The following is a 5,679-nucleotide window of genomic DNA, read 5'->3' on the forward strand; positions in this document are numbered from 1 at the left end:
AGGGACAGGACGACCGGTTGCAATCGAGGGAAAGATGAATGCGGCCAAGTACAGGGATATCCTGGACGAAAACCTTTTCCAGAGTGCTCTGGACCTCAGACTGGGCCGAAGGTTTACCTTCCAACAAGACAATGACCCTAAGCGCACCGCTAAAATAACGAAGGAGTGGCTTCACAACAACTCCGTGGCTGTTCTTGAATGGCCCAGCCAGAGCCCTGACTTAAACCCAATTGAGCATCTCTGGAGAGACCTGAAAATGGCTGTCCACCAAAGTTTACCATCCAACCTGACAGAACTGGAGAGGATCTTCAAGGAGGAATGGCAGAGGATACCCAAATCCAGATGTGAAAAACTTGTTGCATCTTTCCCAAAACGACTCATGGCTGTATTAGATCAAAAGGGTGCTTCTACTAAATACTGAGCAAAGGGTCTGAATACTTATGACCATGTGATATTTCAGTTTTTCTTTTTTAATAAATTTGCCTGTACTTCTACATTTCTGTTTTTTTCTGTCAAGATGGGGTGCTGAGTGTACATTACTGAGAAATAAAATGAACTTTTTTGATTTTTGGAAAATGGCTGCAATGAAACAAAGAGTGAAAAATTTAAAGGGGTCTGAATACTTTCCGTACCCACTGTATATAATGCATGAACTTTAACGATGCTGATATTTACTAAATGGTACAAAACCCCAAATAAGACTCCTAGAAGCTACTGTATGTTTGGGAACTGGCTGGTGGCTACAGCTCAAACTGCATGGTTTTCACCAGGGTTTTTCTGCAGTTAAAACAGATGACTGCATACACATACACGTGTAAGAATGTCCTCTCAAGACTTATTTTATAGATTAAAAAGCATGGACAGATTGATACTTGAATACTGGATTTTTCTGAAATGTCTTCATGAAGTGTAGACACACAGTACATCTAACAAAGACCTCAGCTGTCAGGAGCAAAGAAAAAGTTACTGTCCTGCTGGTAGGAGCGATTTTATCTTTTGGAAGACAATGACAAATACATGGTAAGTTGTGGTGTTCACAGAGAGCACAGACCACTCAGCATCTTCTTTAACGTGCAGGCTGCACATCAACAGAACACACTATTTGTATTTCAAAGGTCTCCTAATATTGTTTTAAAAACAATCTCTTTCCAGCCAAGGCTACTGGTTATAATGTACTGTATGCTGTATAATTGCTGTACATGTTGCAGTGTATAAATCTTTTTTTGCATGTGCGGTCACATTGTTTTGTAATATTTGCAGAGATCATCAGTTATTTTTACCTGGAGCAAGTCTGACATGATTGCATGGCCCAGCAACCCGAGCCAGCGTTATTTCTACATCATGGCTTTGTTGGTGTTTGAATTCTTTTTGTAACATTGGTTTGAAATGTAACAAAACTATTTGAATACCATTTTCTGCATTTCTGCCCGCTTTTATCATATTTTCACCTACTTAAAAACAATACATGTTTGATAATAATAATACTAACTTTATTTGTATAGCACTTTTTAAAACCAAGTTACTGAGTGCTGTACAATAAAACAAACATGATCCATACTAAAAAAAAATAAATAAAAAGTTAATGACATCCCATTCAAAATCCGTAGAGTTTAATTTGGACCCACCCTTTGCAGCGGTCTACAAGGTTTAGGAGTGTATTCATGGGAATTTTTGACCATTCTTCTAGAAGCGCATTTGTAAAGTTAGGCACAGATGTTGGACGAGAAGGCCTGGCTCGCAGTCTCCGCTCTAATTTATCCCAAACGTATTCTATCGGGTTGAGATCAGGACTCTGTGCAGGCCAGTTACGGTCTTCATACCAAACTCGATTATCCATGTCTTTAGGGACCTTGCTTTGTGCACTGGTGCGCAGTCATGTTGGAACAGGAAGGGGCCATTCCCAAACTGTTTCCACTAAGTTGTGAGCATGAAATTGTCCAAAATGTCTTGGTATGCTGAAGCATTAACAGTTCCTTTCACTGGAACTAAGGGGCCAAGCCCAACCCCTGAAAAACAACCCCACACCATAATCCCCCCTCCACCAAATTTAACACCTGGCACAATGCAGTCAGGCAAGTACTGTTCTCCTGGCAACCGCAAACCCAGACTCTTCCATCGGATTGCCACATAGAGAAGCATTATTCATCACTCCAGAGAACACGTCTCCTCTGCTCTAGTGTCCAGTGGCGCCATGCTTTACACCACTGCATCCGATGCTTTGCATTGCACTTGGTGATGTAAGGCTTGGATGTAGCTGCTCGGCCCTGTAAACCCATTCCATGTAGCTACACACTGTTCTAGAGCTAATCCGAAGGCCTGTAGCTATTGACTGTAGAAAGTTGGTGACTTCTGCACACTGTGTGCCTCAGTGCTCTTTAGCAAATGTCTGTAGAAGTAGCCTGCATGCCAAGGCTTGATTTTATACACCTGTGGTCATGGAAGTGATTGGAACACCTGAATTCAAAGAATCGGAGGGGTGTCCTAAAACTTTTGGCAATATAGAGTATAATGTTTATAAAAACGCCATACGATGGAAGTGAGCTGTAGTCTATAGATGTTTCCCTTACTACAGTAATACCAGCCTACAGAGCATTGCAGTAGTCGAGTCTTGAGAAAATAAAGGCATGGAGGACCTTCTCTAAATCAGCAGAGGAGAAGAATGTTCTAATCTTTGTTAGCTGTCTCAGCTCGACAAAACAGGACAGCACCACTTTGGTCACCTTAGCATCAAAAGACAGCTCTGAGTCAAAAATGGTTGCCAAGGTTGTGTGCTTCTTTCTGAATGTTATCTGAAAGGATAGGCAGGAGATTATTAAGGTAGCTAGTGCTGGGTCCAACGGGGGCAAATACAACTATTTCTGATTTAGTTTCGTTTAACTGAAGAAAGTTATTAGACCTTCAAGCATTTATCTCAGCAAGGCAAGAGAGAAACATCGGTAGAACCAGGCCTTAACGGGACATACAACTGGATGTCATCTGCAGAGAAATGGAAATTAATATTATACAGTAAGTCTGAATGATTTGCCCTAGGGGTAACATGTAAAGTGGCCCCAAGCTCGACCCCTGGGGGACCCTAAAAAACAGACGAGCATGAGAAGAGGAGGCTTCTCCAAGGATCACAGAAATTACCTATCTGACAGATAGGAGACAAACCAATCCAGGGCCACATCACTAATGGCAACATAGTTTTTCAGACGGCTAATTAAAACAGCATGGTCCACAGTGTCAAACGCTGAGCTGAGGTCAAGAAGAATTAAAAGAGAATATATTCCTGAATCAGCTACAAGCAGCAAATCAGAGCAGACTCAGTACTGTGTAAGGAGCGGAAACCTGATTAAACTTTTCAAAAGTTTGATTATTGTTCAAAAAGGAAATTAACTGATGAAACAATTTTATTGTAAAATCTTGGATAAAATGGCAGCTTGGAAATGGGTCTAAAATTACTTAAAACAGAGGCATCTAAAGAGGGCTTTTTAAAAGTGGGTAAAGACAAATGCGTTTAATGATGGCTGGGCCAACCGTGTGAAATACAGCTTTTAAAACCAAGTCTGAATGCAGTCTGAAGGGCAGGTAGATGATTTAGACAATGCAACAGTGTGTTCCAGGGTTCCTGCTGAATCTCCACAACTTAAAAAAAAAGTAATTAAGAAATTCTTCACATTTTTCCGTAGAAGATTCACCTGGCTGTATGGGTGCAGGACCAATTACTGAATATAAGTTGGACACATTATCCACACATAAACCATAGGTGACCAAAGTGTGTGACCTTTGTTATGTGTGGGCTGCTTTACATATTGGACCACGTTAAAAGACTCTGAGTTTGATCAAAACAGAGATAAATGAGGATGAAGACAGACAACAGACATGAAAATCTCCAAGCTACTGGCAACACCATGTTAAACATAAGGCATTGGTGGGCAGGTACTGGCATCTACGCTTTCAACATCAGGAATCTTTATACCATAGGATAAGATTAGATCAAGAGTATGACATTTTGAGTGTGCAGGTCGAGTCAGAGCATGTAATAAGATAAATCACTTTAGAAGATTTTTGAAATCCAGGGAGATGTCAGGGCAAAAGGTATGGATAAGAAAGTCAGAAAGGATCAGAACCAGAACCACAGACCAGGATATTTTACTTTAAAAGGAAGGATTTCTTAACAGCCCCAGCTCACTGCTGGAGAATTTGTAGCTTTCTTTGTGTAAAAGACACCACCACCCCTGCCCGTTAGTCTGGGCTGGCTTAAAAACAATAGCCAGGTGTGTAGTAGAACATGATCATTTGGTGTCAGCCAAGATTCTGTGACAAGGCAGAGATCTGAATCATTTGAAAAGACAATTCTTTTTACAAAAAAAAAATAATTCACAAATAATCTCCTGCAGAGTTGATAAACACAATTATGATTAAATCTGACATACCTGTTTTTGATAATAACTGCTGCTGCCCCATTTGCACAGTGGTTTGTCTTCTACTACAAATGGTCTTAATCTTGTGTGAGAATCTTTTGAACACTATCAAGGAGGGCTTGTACAGGATAATCAGCATTGACAGATGTTGTTCATGAAAGACACAAACCTTGCTGTGTGGAAATGTGTGCCCTTTTTGTTGGGGTGTAGTATGGGCAAGTCTCTCCTACTCCAAAATATATTGAAGTGATCATTAAAGCTGAAACTGGTGACAGAACACAGGCCCTGAAGCTACTGATTAAAACCCAAAAGCAAACTAAAAGCTTCACCCTTTTCTTGGAAAGGGCCAAGATATTTCACCTTTTTACCCAGACAGTTGTACCCACTTGAACGAAGACTGTACGGGCGGATGGATGGAGCTCAATAACTGCAGGGATGCATTTGTTATATCCAAGATTTTTGCACCAGAGAAACAGTATGTTACGCCCCTGGGAGTTCCATAAAGTGACCAAGTCTCCGCCCACAGGAATCTCCAAATCTAACATGTTGCCTTCATACAAAGCAAGATTTTAGAAGGGGGTCCATGAAATTGATGAGAGGCGCAGGAGGGGGAACATTTTCAGCCAGGGCTGGACCTGACCGACAGACCACTCGGTAGGGTGACTGACTGGGGTATCTTTGATGGACGGAATCCATTCCATCTAGCCAATGAGGGAAGGATGAGGCCTCTTGTGCTTCCTTCTTAAAGGAGAGGTTTGAATAGCAAATAGCAGGCACGTAGAGGAGCAAAAAAGTTCGACAGCGGGAGGTCACTATCATCAATGGGCAGGTTGTTATCCAGGCCAGCACGCACCAGCTCAACCAGGTGGGAGTGCAGTAAATGTGTGTAGAATATTTATTTCTTAGGTAGGTAGGTACATTTATTTTATCACAGCATAACAGTTTATATAGTGAAAGTAAACAGAAATAAACTATATTCAATAGAGCAGTGCTGAAGTTGAATTTGACCTTAAAAGTCTGATAGCTTGGGGGGAAAGCTGCTCTGCAGTCTGGTGGTGCGGCAGTGTGTGGCATGGGAATTTGGCCTTCTTAAGTTTCCTTAAGAAATACAGGCGTTTTTGAGCCTTCTTCACCAGCGTGGAGATGTGAGACAACCATGGCCCATAACATGGCTGTCCATCCAATAACTGTCGAGACATTTAATTCTGCACCAAAGTGGTAGACCAACAGACCAATGTTACATCACCAGTCAAAAACAACTAGACAGTAAAAG

This window comes from Micropterus dolomieu, linkage group LG05 (genome assembly GCF_021292245.1).
Source record: "Micropterus dolomieu isolate WLL.071019.BEF.003 ecotype Adirondacks linkage group LG05, ASM2129224v1, whole genome shotgun sequence".
Taxonomy (NCBI): Eukaryota; Metazoa; Chordata; class Actinopteri; order Centrarchiformes; family Centrarchidae; genus Micropterus; species Micropterus dolomieu.